Source organism: Pseudophryne corroboree, chromosome 7 (genome assembly GCF_028390025.1).
Source record: "Pseudophryne corroboree isolate aPseCor3 chromosome 7, aPseCor3.hap2, whole genome shotgun sequence".
Classification (NCBI taxonomy): Eukaryota; Metazoa; Chordata; class Amphibia; order Anura; family Myobatrachidae; genus Pseudophryne; species Pseudophryne corroboree.
In genome coordinates this window covers 156,974,470-156,991,655 of record NC_086450.1, presented here as the reverse complement: position 1 = coordinate 156,991,655, position 17,186 = coordinate 156,974,470, and positions in this window count along the sequence as shown.

Here is a 17,186-nt window from a genome sequence, read left to right as displayed (position 1 = left end):
ATACTGCACAAAACTTAAATGCACCACAGGTATGGATGGATAGTATACTTGACGACACAGAGGTAGGTAGAGCAGTGGACTACTGTACCGTACTGACATAATACTGGTGGTCACTGGTCAGTAAAATTCTGCACTGTCCTCCTACTATATACTACATTGCATCACAGATATGGAGCGTTTTTCATGCAGAGAACGTAGATATTTTCAGCACACTGAGCACAGATATTTGCAAGCACACTGAGCACAGATATTTGCAGCACACTGAGCACAGATATTTGCAGCACACTGAACACAGAAACTGAGAGAACGCTACACGTCCTCTCCCTATCATCTCCAATGCACGAGTGAAAATGGCGGCGACGCGCGGCTCCTTATATAGAATACAAATCTCGCGAGAATCCAACAGCGGGATGATGACGTTCGGGCGCACTCGGGTTAACCGAGCAAGGCGGGAAGATCCGAGTCTGCCTCGGAACCGTGTAAAATGGGTGAAGTTCAGGGGGGGGGTTCGGATTCCGAGGAGCCGAACTTGCTCATCACTAGTTTTGGCAAAACCTCCCTGAAAATTTTTTGTCGGATTCGGGTGTGTTTTGGATTCAGGTTTTTTTTACAAAAAGCCCTCAAAAAAAGCTTAAATCATAGAATTTGGGGGGTCATTTTGATCCCATAGTATTATTAACCTCAATAACCATAATTTCCACTCATTTCCAGTCTATTCTGAACACCTCACACCTCACAATATTATTTTTAGTCCTAAAATTTGCACCGAGGTCGCTGGATGACTAAGCTAAGCGACCCAAGTTGCCGACACAAACACCTGGCCCATCTAGGAGTGGCACTGCAGTGTCAGACAGGATAGCCGATTTAAAAAATAGTCCCCAAACAGCACATGATGCAAAGAAAAAAAGAGGTGCACCAAGGTCGCTGGATGGCTAAGCTAAGCGACCCAAGTGGCCAACACAAACACCTGGCCCATCTAGGAGTGGCACTGCAGTTTTCTAGCGAGAGGATGAGTGCTTCCATCCTCATTGTGAATCTGAACCACTAGCCATGAACATAGGCCAGGGCCTCAGCCGTTCCTTGCCACTCCGTGTCGTAAATGGCATATTGGCAAGTTTACGCTTCTCATCAGATGCTTTTAATTTTGATTTTTGGGTCATTTTACAGAACTTTTGTAGTATACTTGACGACACAGAGGTAGAGCAATGGACTACTGTACCGTACTGCTATATATATACTGGTGGTCAGCAAAATTCTGCACTGTCCTCCTACTATATAATACTGCGCACAACTAAAATGCACCACAGGTATGGATGGATAGTATACTTGATGACACAGAGGTAGGTAGAGCAGTGGCCTACTGTACTGTACTGCTATATATTATATACTGGTGGTCAGCAAAATTCTGCACTGTCCTCCTACTATATAATACTGCGCACAACTAAAATGCACCACAGGTATGGATGGATAGTATACTTGACGACACAGAGGTAGGTAGAGCAGTGGACTACTGTACCGTACTGCTATATATTATATACTGGTGGTCAGCAAAATTCTGCACTGTCCTCCTACTATATAATACTGCGCACAACTAAAATGCACCACAGGTATGGATGGATAGTATACTTGACGACACAGAGGTAGGTAGAGCAGTGGACTACTGTACCGTACTGCTATATATTATATCCTGGTGGTCAGCAAAATTCTGCACTGTCCTCCTACTATATAATACTGCGCACAACTAAAATGCACCACAGGTATGGATGGATAGTATACTTGACGACACAGCGGTAGGTAGAGCAGTGGACTACTGTACCATACTGCTATATATTATATACTGGTGGTTAGCAAAATTCTGCACTGTCCTCCTACTATATAATACTGCGCACAACTAAAATGCACCACAGGTATGGATGGATAGTATACTTGACGACACAGAGGTAGGTAGAGCAGTGGACTACTGTACCGTACTGCTATATATTATATACTGGTGGTCAGCAAAATTCTGCACTGTCCTCCTACTATATAATACTGCGCACAATTAAAATGCACCACAGGTATGGATGGATAGTATACTTGACGACACAGAGGTAGAGAGAGCAGTGGACTACTGTACCGTACTGCTATATATTATATACTGGTGGTCAGCAAAATTCTGCACCGTCCTCCTACTATATAATACTGCGCACAACTAAAATGCACCACAGGTATGGATGGATAGTATACTTGACGACACAGAGGTAGGTAGAGCAGTGGACTACTGTACCGTACTGCTATATAATACTGGTGGTCACTGGTCAGTAAAATTCTGCACTGTCCTCCTATACTACAATGCAGCACAGATATGGAGCGTTTTTCAGGCAGAGAACGTAGATATTTGCAGCACACTGAGCACAGATATTTGCAAGCACACTGAGCACAGATATTTGCAGCACACTGAGCACAGATATTTGCAGCACACTGAGCACAGATATTTGCAGCACACTTAACACAGAAACTGAGAGAACGCTACACGTCCTCTCCCTATCATCTCCAATGCACGAGTGAAAATGGCGGCGACGCATGGCTCCTTATATAGAATACGAATCTCGTGAGAATCCGACAGCGGGATGATGACGTTCGGGCACGCTCGGGTTAACCGAGCAAGGCGGGAGAATCCGGGTCGGCCTCGGAACCGTGTAAAATGGGTGAAGTTCGGGGGGGTTCGGATTCCGAGAGACCGAACCCACTCATCACTAATTTTAATATAAAGGGAGGATATAATCCCATTATACAGATAAAAACTACGCAGAGGTCCAGAAGGTAAGGATTGGAGAGCATTCACAAAACATATATGAGAATCTGAGGGGTCATTATATCTGGGGCATCCTGCAGAGCTACAGTACACTTGCCCATGTGAAACAATTGGAGAGGAGGGAGATATGCTGTACTCTATTCAGAATGTGAAAATGATTTGATACAGTGTGTATGTAGCACAGTTGTTCCCAAACATTGTTGAATCACGGCACCCTAGAGCATAAAAAAAATTTCACAGCTCCCCTGTGCCAATTTTCTTTTATTAAGAAATTCTGATTTTTCTTTTTAAATTAAGTAAAATGCGTTTATACAGTATGTCATCCTTCAGTTCAGTTATGTGGTGAGGGAGAGGAGTCACTAGTGATTGTCCACATACTGTATTTTATGATTGGAAGCCGCAAGCACACAGTTTGAGAACCACCTGGCAGTATGGTTGGTTGGCCATACAGCACAGCTGAGCAGAAGATATCTCTTGTGACCCGCGGTAGTCCACAATCGGACATAACACTTAACGATATGTTCGATTTTTCATTCTGATTTGTTTGAAAATGACAAATCAGGCTGTTATCCTTTAAGTGTTTACCCACCCTTAGAGTCCTTAGGCCATCCTATAGTATCAAGGGACAAAGAAAAATATTAGCACAGATTAGTTTACAATCACAATAACCAGGCCATGTCAACTATAGGAGGAGTGAACTCAAATTTCGTATGTTGGTATGTTTACCATTTTATTTATATCCATATCAAAGAGAATATGTGTTTGCTGATATCTTAAAAAACCTAGCCCAGGATGTAAACTGGGCCATGTTGAAGTGTTTATACAGATGTTAATTGAATAAGCATAAGATTGATGTTTTCTGTTACACTGAGCAGTATTTTTATTCTAGTTGTAATTCATGTTTGGGACTATAATCTATATCCCATGGTATGTTTATGAAAAAGTGGCTCATGCAGTTCGGTAAAGAGACTTCATCAGGGGTATATCTTACTGTAAATGAAGAACCCATCAAAAGAGTTAGAACTAGGTAAAAATGCTCTTGGACACTCAGGTCCTAAAACGATTGAGCACCAGGTTCTTATACAACGTGGCCCAATCATCTGATTGGTTCACAAAAGATGTATGGCAACTCAGATACTAAGAAAATCAAGGATACATTCCAAGCACATTCGACCCTCCAGTCAAACAGTGTGTGTTCTCCTAAGTATCAGAGCACTTTTTTGATGGGTTCTTCATTTACAGTAAGATATACCCCTGATGAAGTCTCGCCATTAGACGAAACACGTTGGTTTATCTGTCTTGATTGTGACCTCCAATTTACATGAAGTGAAGTAGGAGACATAAAGGAAATCTGTAAAACAATGAACTGTACTGTTACCATATTTCTATGGATTTTAAATAAATATTTGTATTACAGATGGAGCCACGCTCATCTAGGCTTCTCTGCTGCGCCTAGGTGCACCAGGGTTTATTAGCATAAGCCTTACATCTATTGTTCTCGATTGCAATACAATACAGAGAGAACAATACAATTAAGTCATTACAGCAGGGGATTAAGTCCGACTGCCCTAGCTCAGTTAATCCTATTAAAGGAATAGATGAGGAGGGCTCCATCTGTAAGTGGAACTTCTATTGTTTTAAATGTTGAATACCCTATTCTGCCAATAGGCGATATTGACTGATGATGTGAACGGTTCAAGGACCTTAACAACTTTAAGGCGCCAATTCACTATTGTCACACATACTGTATCTATATTCTCAGTTCTTTCTAGCAGGGAAGTTAGTGAAATACGGCTGCCTATCATTACATTATTTTATAGATTTAATCTGATACCTAGACATTGCAGAAAGAGAGTATTGTTTGTTTACATATCTATCTATCTATCTATCTATCTATCTATCTATCTATCTATCTATCTAGGACGTGCTGTGAGCCACGCACGTCACTGATACACACACACATATATATATATATATATATAAACTAAATGCATGTAGTCGGCACTCCACAGACTTGCAAAAGATTCAACAAACTGCAGGTTTGTATTTCAAACGTTTCGTGTTTTATAACATTTTTTCCTTGAAAAAATGTTATAAAACACGAAACATTGGAAATACAAACCTTTGGTTTGATGAATCTTTTGCAAGTCTGTGGAGTGCCGACTACATGAATTTTGTTATACTACACCTCTAAGCCAGACACCCTAGCAGTCTGTACATTGCATACGAACAGGGCCACCATCAGAAGTTATGGGCAGAATAGGCAGCCCCCCCCCAACACACACACAAAAAAAATATAATAATTAAATTAATTTTATATATAGTTATTAAAGATACTAGATCCTCCTCTAGTATTTTTAACAACTGTCTCATCAGAAGCGGCGGCCATCTTGAGAGGGACATTTTCAATAGCCTGCAGGAGCTGGGCAAACAACGGGCGACACTGGCAGCGGCAGGAGGACAGACGGCGGACAGAGGACGGATGGCAGCGTGCGGGTCGTGGCATGAGCGGCTCGGGCCCTCCCCTCACTGTTAGAGAGGCCGGGCCCGGGGCAGCTGTGCCCGCAGCACCCCCCTGATGGCGGGCCTGCACACGAGTGCCGGATATCTCAGAGAGAGAGAGAGAGAGAGTGTGTTCTTATAAAGAAAATTTATTTATGTACTCTTATTTTTTTTTAATTGATTTTATATTACAGCTCTCAGATAACATTGTAGCTCCAATATTCCATTTGACCATGTTGCTAATGACAAGCAGAAAGCAGCTGGTGAATTAGGATAGTAATGTATCAATTCAATGTTGCAATCTGCTCAGTGGGCCAGTACAGCGTGGTTAAATCAATTAAAGTTTTTTTTAAATGTTGCACACAGCTGTAACTTTGTTAAACTAACGGGAAAACCCTGCTACCTGCTACCTAGCTCTCCAGGCTGCTCCACATATTCATAGATGTACCGCGGTGCTGTCCGTGACCACAACAGAGGTGCAACATGATAGTTCTCGATTCACACCGGTGATGAAAATGCCTGGTAATTAAGAATACTGTGCTGGTAATAATGCGTAAATGTTGCTAAAAAAGTATCTAGGTTCCTGCTTCATCAGTTCTCCTGCTGTATCCACAAGTGCCAAGACTGTGGTTACACTCTCTGTGCTGGCTTTATCCCTGTTTACACTAACGATGACTCTGCTGCTGCATTGTCCTTCTGCCCTATTGCCTCTAGTATGTGCATCCTGGCTCCGCTACCAGCTCACTATTTGGGTGTTCTGTTACACCTGCTCTCGTATTCTTTAAGGGCCATATATAATACGGGAGAGATGTGTGCTGAGCGAACCGCTCAGCACACATCTCTCCCGTCACTCAGCACAGCGCGATGTGTGCTGAGTGATGCGGGGGAGGACGGGGGGCCACTCATTCCGCCCAGCGGGTGAAATGAGCGATGTGCTAGATTGGCCTGCATGCAGGCTCAATCTAACACCAGCGATAGCGATGTGCGGGGCCGCGCATCGCTATCGCTGAGGGGGCTACACACGAGTGATCTGTGCTTAAAATCTAAGCAATCTAGTCAGATTGCTTAGATTTTAAGCATGGATCTCTCTGTGAGTACCCCCCTTTACAGAGTCATCAGCAATGTCCTTGGGGTATATTTACTAAAGGTCTATTTCTAGCGATTTTCACCCATTTTCATATAGAAATGAACATTAAAAAAAATCATTATTAGTAATTGTGTGTTCAGCTGCTGAAACTCAATCTCAGCTGAGATTGATTTCATTGATTTGAAATCAATAAAAATTACTAAAATAAAAAGACCTTTAGTAAATAAACCCTTAATGTCCAGGTCCAGATCCCCTGTTAGCACATCATTAGTGGCAGGTGTCTGTTTTCCTATCTCTGGGCATATGGTAGTGGCGGCTAATACTGAACTCATGTGTCATGTTCCAGTCCTGTCTCGGGGTGCAAGTTCCATGCCTGTGTGTCTGCACTCCACTGCACAGACCTGAGTTCCTCATATCTGTCCCTAGCACTGATTCCTGAGTTCCAGTGGGAGCTTATCCAGTCCTTTGCTTCCTGAGTTCCCAGTAGAGGGGGGACTGCCGGTACAGCAGTCCAGGGCCCAGATACTTTAACAGACAAGGGGGGGGGGGGGAGAACCCTGTCACACACAGTGACTATGCGACATGAGTGTGTACCTTCTGGGTCCAGCTTTGTTGCAGGCAGTTACAGTACATGGCAGTAGCAGGAATCTTGTGCCCTGCGTAGGTGTCTTCTGGTGTTTGGGTCTGGATACTGGGAAGTGCAGCACAGGTGGTCTCTCCCAGGGGTAAGCATGGATTTGTGAGGGATACAGGGCTTTGGGGTGGAGTGGGAAAGCTGGGAATGCAGCAAGGAGTCATTGGGTAGAGACATGCTGTGGTGTGTGTGGCTGCAGATTGAGTGAATGTGTGTGTGTGTTTGTGTGTGTGTGTGTGTGTGTGTGTGAGTGATCATGTGTGCATGGCTGCAGAGTGTGTGTGCGCGCATGGCTGCAGAGTGAGTGAGCGTGTGCATGGCTGCAGAGTGAGTGAGCGTGTGCATGGCTGCAGAGTGAGTAAGCGTGTGCATGGCTGCAGAGTGAGTGCATATGTGGCAATGGGCAGTGCGTGTGAGTGTGTAGCTATGTTGCAGTGTGTGTCTGTGTGTGTGAGGGGGGGCTATGGAGCAGTGTGGGTGTACTTTGGGGGGGTGTTAGGGCTGCCTATTTCCCCCCCCCCTGGCCCCATAGGTTCTAATGGCAGCCCTGGAAGAGGGCAGGGGCGGATTGGGATCAATCACCAGCCCGGGAAATTTATGAAAGCAGCCCTAATGGGGGCAGAGTCTGTTGAGGGGGAGGGGCCTGTCAAGAGGGCGGGGTCACTCCTCAGAGATTCTGATTCTGAGATAGACACAGTTGGCCCCTTTGTTTTATGTTATGCTAATGTTTACCTGCCACTTTATGTACATCTGAATATACAAGGACTGATATGCCCACTTTCAGAGTCTACCGACACTGCAGTCATGCCTTTAATCTACTTCTGACTTTATTGATTTTTCATTCTACAAACCACTTTTTTTTAACCTTATGGGGTATATGCAATTGCGGTCGAATTCCCAAAAATGTCGAAAAACGGGACATTTTCACCCCCCAAAAAAATTTGACAATGCAATTCAGTACTTTTCGACAAAAAAACGGACTTTCCAAATTCGACATTTGTCAAATTCGACATTTCTGCAATGGTACAAATGCGGCAATTCGACAAAAGTATATTCAATTGAAGATTGTAAATTCGACAACAGTGCTTTTAGACAGTAAATTCGTCATTTTCAATCCGCCACACTTTGCTGGCGGAATCTAATAAAAATTTTTAAAAACATGTTTTTTTTTAGTATTTTTTTTTATTGGTAATAGCATATCTATTTATATTAGAAGGGATTAGGTACTTGGTTTGTCTATTTTGGAGGCACAAGTATTATTTATATATTTTTAAAAATATATATATATTTTTTTTTAAATGGAATGGTAAAAACCCCGAAAAAAAAATGCGTGGGGTCCCCCCTCTTAAGCATAACCAGCCTCGGGCTCTTCGAGCCGGTCCTGGTTCTAAAAATCCGGGGAAAAAACTGACATGGGATCCCCCGTATTTTTAAAACCAGCACCGGGCTCTGCGCCTGGTGCTGGTGCAAAAAATACGGGGGACAAACAGCGTAGGGGTCCCCCGTATTTTTTACACCAGCATCGGGCTCCACTAGCTGGGTAGATAATGCCACAGCCGGGGGTCACTTTTATACAGCGCCCTGCGGCCGTGGCATTAAATATCCAACTAGTCACCCCTGGCCGGGGTACCCTGGAGGAGTGGGGACCCATTCAATCAAGGGGTTCCCCCCTCCAGCCACCCAAGGGTCAGGGGTGAAGCCTGAGGCTGTCCCCCCCATCCAAGGGCTGCGGATGGGGGGCTGATAGCCTTTTGAAAATTGAAATAATATTGTTTTTTCCAGTAGTACTACAAGTCCCAGCAAGCCTCCCCCGCAAGCTGGTACTTGGAGAACCACAAGTACCAGCATGCGGGAGAAAAACGGGCCTGCTGGTACCTGTAGTTCTACTAAAAAAAAAATACCCAAATAAAAACAGAAACTTTATTTCACACATGTCGACACACACATACTTACCTATGTTCACACGACGACCTCTGTCCACTTGTCCAAGTAGAATCCACGGTGTACCTGAAAATAAAATTATACTCACCTGATCGAGTGTCCTGTGGTCTTTTATTATAATCCTCGTACTTGGCAAAAAAAAACCCGAACACCCGGACCAGGCGGACTGAGAGGGGTCCCATGTTTACACATGGGACCCCTTTCCCCAAATGCAGAGACCCCCCCGTGACTGCTGTCACAGAAAGGTCTCTTCAGCCAATCAGGAAGCGCCACTTCGTGGCACTTTCCTGATTGGCTGTATGCGCGTATGAGCCGGCAGACAGCGCATCGCACAGCTCCCTCCATTAGTTTCAATGGTGGGAACTTTGCGGTCAGCGGTGGGGTTACCCGCGGTCAGCCGCTGACTGCGAGTGACCTCACCGCTGACCGCAAAGTTCCCACCATTGAATATAATGGTAAGGCTTTGCGATGCACTGTCTGACAGCTCAGACGCACATAGCCAATCAGCAGAGTGCCACGACGTTGCGCTCACTGATTGGCTGAAGGGACCCTCTGTGACAGGAGTCACGTGGGGTCCCGGCATTTGTGGAAAGGGGTCCCATGTGTAAACATGGGACCGCTTTCAGTCCGTTTGGTCCGTTGCCGTTTTGTTGTTTTGCCAAGTACGAGGATTATTTAAAAAGATCCGGACACTGGATCAGGTGAGTATAATTTTATTCACAGGTACCCCGGATTCTTCAGTGACGAGGGGGGCGTGGCAGTCGGCGGGTCAACATAGGTAAGTATGTGTGTGTCGACATGTATGAAATAAACTTTTACTTTCACGGTGTGTGTCTCCTGTTTTTATTTGGGTATTTTTTCCCCAGTAGAACTACAGGTACCAGCGGGCCCATTTTTCCACCCGCATGCTGGTACTTGTGGTTCTCCAAGTACCAGCTTGCGGGGGAGGCTTGCTGGGACTTGTAGTTCTTCTGGAAAAAACAATATTCTATCATTTTACTCAAGGCTATCAGCCCCCTATCCGCAGCCCTTGGATGGGGGGGACAGCCTCGGGCATCACGCCTGGCCCTTGGGTGGCTGGGGGGGGACCCCTTGATTGAAGGGTCCCCACTCCCCCAGGGTACCCCGGCCAGGAGTGACTAGTTGGATATTTAATGCCACGGCCGCAGGGCGCTGTATAAAAGTGACCCCCGGCTGTGGCATTATTTGTCCAGCTAGTGGAGTCCGATGCTGGTGTAAAAAATACGGGGGACCCCTACGCTTTTTGTCCCCCGTATTTTTTGCACCAGCACCAGGCGCAGAGCCCGGTGCTGGTTTTAAAAATATGGGGGATCCCCTGTCAGTTTTCCCCCCGGATTTTTAGAACCAGGACCGGCTTGAAGAGCCCGAGGCTGGTTATGCTTAGGAGGGGGGACCCCACGCAATTTTTTTCGGGGTTTTTACCGGTTTTCCCATTTTTTTTTACATTTTTGCAAGTCTAATCAAAATCCGTCAAATCGGCCGTTTTTCGACAGCGGGACTGTCGAATCCGTTTTTTATTGAATATGTTGAATTCCGGCACCCACTTGCCGGAATTCGACGGTCGAATTGTGTCGAATTAAAAAACGGGCGAAAAATTGCTGCGATTCGCCGGCAATTGCATATACCCCTATATGTTTCAAAGTACAGGGCACACACTACATACAGCACAGTACAGGGAGGGAGCACACACTACATACAGCACAGTACAGGGAGGGAGAGCACACACTACATACAGCACAGTACAGGGAGGGAGCACACACTACATACAGCACAGTGCAGGGAGGGCGAGCACACACTACATACAGCACAGTACAGGGAGGGAGCACACACTACATACAGCACAGTACAGGGAGGGAGCACACACTACATACAGCACAGTGCAGGGAGGGTGAGCACACACTACATACAGCACAGTACAGGGAGGGAGCACACACTACATACAGCACAGTGCAGGGAGGGTGAGCACACACTACATACAGCACAGTACAAGGAGGGAGCACACATTACATACAGCACAGTACAGGGAGGGAGCACACACTACATACAGCACAGTACAGGAAGGAAGCACACACTACATACAGCACAGTACAGGGAGGGAGCACACACTACATACAGCACAGTACAGGAAGGAAGCATACATTACATACAGCACAGTACAGGGAGGGGGAGCACACACTACATACAGCACAGTACAGGGAGGGAGCACACACTACATACAGCACAGTACAGGGAGGGAGCACACACTACATACAGCACAGTACAGGAAGGAAGCACACACTACATACAGCACAGTACAGGGAGGGAGCACACACTACATACAGCACAGTGCAGGGAGGGGGAGCACACACTACATACAGCACAGTACAGTGAGGGAGCACACACTACATACAGCACAGTACAGGGAGGGAGCACACACTGCATACAGCACAGTGCAGGGAGGGGGAGCACACATTACATACAGCACAGTACAGGGAGGGAGCACACACTACATACAGCACAGTACAGGGAGGGAGCACACACTACATACAGCACAGTACAGGGAGGGAGCACACACTGCATACAGCACAGTACAGGGAGGGGGAGCACACACTACATACAGCACAGTACAGGGAGGGAGCACACACTACATACAGCACAGTACAGAGAGGGAGCACACACTACATACAGCACAGTACAGGGAGGGAGCACACACTACATACAGCACAGTACAGGGAGGGGGAGCACACACTACATACAGCACAGTACAGGGAGGGGGAGCACACACTACATACAGCACAGTACAGTGAGGGGGAGCACACACTACATACAGCACAGTACAGTGAGGGAGCACACACTACATACAGCACAGTACAGAGAGGGAGCACACACTACATACAGCACAGTACAGGGAGGGAGCACACACTACATACAGCACAGTACAGGGAGGGGGAGCACACACTACATACGGTGCAGGGAGGGGGAGCACACACTACATACAGCACAGTACAGGGAGGGGGAGCAAACACTACATACAGCACAGTACAGGAAGGAAGCACATACAACTAGTGAAACACAGACACAGAGGACCAGCGCAGCGGAATCTGTCCCAGTGGCCAATCCACTGGGACATACATAGCCACCACATTATTACATGAATAGCACCACATTACACGTATAGCACCACATTACATATATAGCACTGCACTACATGTATAGCACTACATTACACAAATAGCACCACATAACATGAATAGCATCACATTACAGGTATAGCACCGCATTATACGAATAGAACCACATTACACGTATAGCACCTCATTACACAACTAGCACCACATTACACAACTAGCACCACATTACATACGTAGCCACCGCATTACGGCCCTCATTCCGAGTTGTTCGCTCGGAGATTTTCATCGCATCGCAGTGAGAATTCTCTTAGTGCGCATGCGCAATGTTCGCACTGCGACTGCGCCAAGTAACTTTACTATGATGAAAGTAAGTTTACTCACGGCATTTTCATCGCTCCGACGTTCGCATTGTGATTGACAGGAAATGGGTGTTACTGGGCAGATGCACGGCGTTTTAGGGGCGTGTGGCTGGAAACGCTACCGTTTCCGGAAAAAACGCAGGAGTGGCCGGAGAAACGGTGGGAGTGCCTGGGCGAACGCTGGGTGTGTTTATGACGTCAGCCAGGAACGAAAAGCACTGAACTGATCGCACAGGCAGAGTAAGTCTGAAGCTACTCAGAAACTGCTAACTCGTTTGTAATCGCAATATTGCGCGTACGTCGGTCGCAATTTTAAGAAGCTAAGATTCACTCCCAGTAGGCGGCGGCTTAGCGTGTGTAACTCTGCTACATTCGCCTTGCGAGCGAACAACTCGGAATGAGGGCCTACATACGTAGCCACTGCATTACATAAATAGTCCCATCATCATGGACAGACATTGGGCAGTTAAAGGGCTGAAGGACTTTGCATAAGATATTGTCCCAGGGCTTGCTGTGAGTGCTACCTGATCAGCTGGCATCCTCAGAACAAGGTACATCCTGCTCCTGTCCAGTCCCCAAACCATACTCTGTGACCGGGGACGCCCTAACCCTTACACCAACATGATAATGGAAATACTGTCACTAAAAATAACCTCTCTGCCGGGTCCCCTTCAGTGCTCAGTTGTCGCTCTGGCCAGTTCAGTGAGAGTGCGGGAGCTTGGATGGCGGCGGATGTAGTGAACCCGGCTCTGACCATCGTTGAAGAGACCTTTGGTCGGGGCCAGAAAGAGGATGCTGCTGGGCTGGTTAACTTTCTCCAGGGTCTCCGTTGGTAGAACAGCTTCACCACTTTTCACGGCTAGCGGCACCCGGAAGTCCTTTCTAGCCTAACTTCCGGATTGTGTTCCAATGAACAACAGGTACTGGAAACAGTGTGAGCCAGCCCAGCCTTAATGTGAATAGGCCTGGCTGAGGGGGATATGGGACCGGCCCATCGGAATCTGTCATGGTGTCCTAGTGGGCCAATCCGCCCCTGGTAGAGGGTGTCAGCCCACGTGCCTGGGTTCAGGCGCTGGGGATGAGTTCTCCTTAAACTGTTCCAGGTTGCTAAGCCTGGGATTCCAGCTCTGTGCTTCAGTCCAGTCCCTGACCTAGGGATCAGCACAGCTCTTGGAGATTCTATTACATTTGTACGGCTTCAGCTCACTTCAACTAGATCCTCGGGTCCTGGCTCGGATCAACTTAAAAACCCAAATCATGACGCTATCTAATGCCAGTGTGATGCTGGTACAACTTTGCATTCAGTGAGTACGGTATATCTTCTTCCTACCTTGCTGCTTCCAGTGCCAGGTGACATTGGAGAAATATCCTATACAACTGCTGGGTTTTAAGTTTTAATGTAAAGGAAGACCAAAGTGCACCAGGATACACAGTTTTCAAAAAAAGTAGATGCACATACTGTAGGCAGATGTGAAGTACGTCGCGCGTGTGCATTGCGCCGCATACGCATGTGCAGAAGTTCCAACTTTTTGCCTCATCGCTGTGCTGCGAAAATTTTTATCTAGTGATCAACTCGGAATGACCCCCTTGGTTAGCTGCTTCGGATTATGTACATTGAAACTGCAAGTTAAAATAGTCATATAACACAGAATAATACGGAACAAACAAACAAATAAATAAATAAATAAATAAATAAACAAATAACATGAATAAAAATTTAATGGAATCTTAAAGACTAATTTACCTAAAACAAAGAAAAGAACTATCTGTAACGCATCTAAGCAATGCAGTTTGAGTGTTAGCCACAAGGGGGTGCTAATACACTAGTGTAACATTTGCATTGCTCATAATTATAGAATCTGTCACATTAGTTCCTTTTGTCTAGCTCTTTGGTGCATCAGAATGCATAATTAGCACCATTTTGTGAAATTAAACTTTGACTTTGGCCTTATGTATTCCATTGTGAATTTCTGCAATAAATAGCACTGTTAATTGTTAGTTGTATAGATTTAAATTAGCTCAACAACGAGAAGAAAAATCATTTTAGAAGTGCAACCTTTGTGGTTTGGGTATATTATTCAATTGATATGAATGTGCATATAATCTTAATTATTTAATAAGTTATTTCAAATTGTGTAGCCTAAAAGACAGAGGAATATAATAAAATTCAAAGGGGGCTTTAGGTTAATCCCAATGTGGGAGAAAACTCAGCATTAAATTTCCTAAAGAAAAATGAATGGAACTCAGAAATGATATGTTGTATTTGCAGATGAAACAAACTGCTTTACATGTCTGATTGTCAGCCCTTTATTCATATATTAGTCTGGATTCTTTTTTTTATAATGTTCTCATTGGATGCCGACATATTTTTATATAAAGTAATCAAGTAAAGTCAGTGACTTGAATAAAATAAGATTTTACTCACCGGTAAATCTATTTCTCGTAGTCCGTAGTGGATGCTGGGAACTCCGTAAGGACCATGGGGAATAGCGGCTCCGCAGGAGACTGGGCACAACTAAAGAAAGCTTTAGGACTACCTGGTGTGCACTGGCTCCTCCCTCTATGCCCCTCCTCCAGACCTCAGTTAGGATACTGTGCCCGGAAGAGCTGACACAATAAGGAAGGATTTTGAATCCCGGGTAAGACTCATACCAGCCACACCAATCACACCGTATAACTCGTGATACTATACCCAGTTAACAGTATGAAATATAACTGAGCCTCTCAACAGATGGCTCAACAATAACCCTTTAGTTAGGCAATAACTATATACAAGTATTGCAGACAATCCGCACTTGGGATGGGCGCCCAGCATCCACTACGGACTACGAGAAATAGATTTACCGGTGAGTAAAATCTTATTTTCTCTGACGTCCTAGTGGATGCTGGGAACTCCGTAAGGACCATGGGGATTATACCAAAGCTCCCAAACGGGCGGGAGAGTGCGGATGACTCTGCAGCACCGAATGAGAGAACTCAAGGTCCTCCTCAGCCAGGGTATCAAATTTGTAGAATTTAGCAAACGTGTTTGCCCCTGACCAAGTTGCAGCTCGGCAAAGTTGTAAAGCCGAGACCCCTCGGGCAGCCGCCCAAGATGAGCCCACTTTCCTCGTGGAATGGGCTGTTACTGATTTAGGATGCAGCAATCCAGCCGCAGAATGCTCCAGCTGAATTGTGCTACAAATTCAGCGAGCAATAGTCTGCATATAAGCAGGAGCACCTATTTTGTTGGGTGCCTACAGGATAAAAAACGAGTCAGTTTTCCTGACTCCAGCCGTCCTGGAAATATAAATTTTTAAGGCCCTGACTACGTCCAGTAACTTGGAATCTTCCAAGTCCCTAGTAGCCGCAGGCACTACAATAGGTTGGTTCAAGTGAAAAGCTGATACCACCTTAGGGAGAAACTGGGGACGAGTCCTCAATTCTGCCCTATCCATATGGAAAATCAGATAAGGGCTTTTACATGACAAAGCCGCCAATTCTGACACACGCCTGGCCGAAGCCAAGGCCAATAACATGACCACTTTCCACGTGAGATATTTTAAATCCACAGTTTTAAGTGGCTCAAACCAATGTGATTTTAAGAAACCCAACACCACGTTGAGATCCCAAGGTGCCACAGAAGGCACAAAAAAAGGGGCTGAATATGTAGCACTCCCTTTACAAATGTCTGAACTCCAGGCAGTGAAGCCATTCCTTTCTGGAAGAAAATCGACAGAGCCGAAATCTGGACCTTAATGGAACCCAAATTTAGGCCCATAGTCACTCCTGACTGTAGGAAGTGCAGAAAACGACCCAGCTGAAATTCCTCTGTTGGGGCCTTCCTGGCCTCACACCACGCAACATATTTCCGCCAAATACGGTGATAATGGTTTGCGGTTACTTCTTTCCTGGCTTTTATCAGCGTAGGAATGACTTCCTCCGGAATGCCCTTTTCCTTTAGGATCCGGAATTCAACCGCCATGCCGTCAAACGCAGCCGCGGTAAGTCTTGGAACAGACAGGGCCCCTGCTGTAGCAGATCCTGTCTGAGCGGTAGAGGCCATGGGTCCTCTGATATCATTTCTTGAAGTTCTGGGTACCAAGCTCTTCTTGGCCAATCCGGAACCACGAGTATCGTTCTTACTCCCCGCCTTCTTATTATTCTCAATACCTTTGGTATGAGAGGCAGAGGAGGGAACACATAAACCGACTGGTACACCCACGGTGTCACTAGCGCGTCCACAGCTATCGCCTGAGGGTCCCTTGACCTGGCGCAATATCTCTTTAGCTTTTTGTTGAGGCGGGACGCCATCATGTCCACCTGTGGCCTTTCCCAACGGTTTACCAACAGTAGGAAGACTTCTGGATGAAGTCCCCACTCTCCCTGGTGTAGGTCGTGTCTGCTGAGGAAGTCTGCTTCCCAGTTGTCCACTCCCGGAATGAACACTGCCGACAGTGCTATTATGTGATTTTCCGCCCATCGGAGAATCCTTGTGGCTTCTGCCATCGCCATCCTGCTTCTTGTGCCGCCCTGTCGGTTTACATGGGCGACTGCCGTGATGTTGTCTGACTGGATCAGTACCGGCTGGTTTTGAAGCAGGGGTTTTGCCTGACTTAGGGCATTGTAAATGGCCCTTAGTTCCAGAATATTTATGTGCAGGGAAGTCTCCTGACTTGACCATAGTCCTTGGAAGTTTCTTCCCTGTGTGACTGCTCCCCAGCCTCGAAGGCTGGCATCCGTGGTCACCAGGACCCAG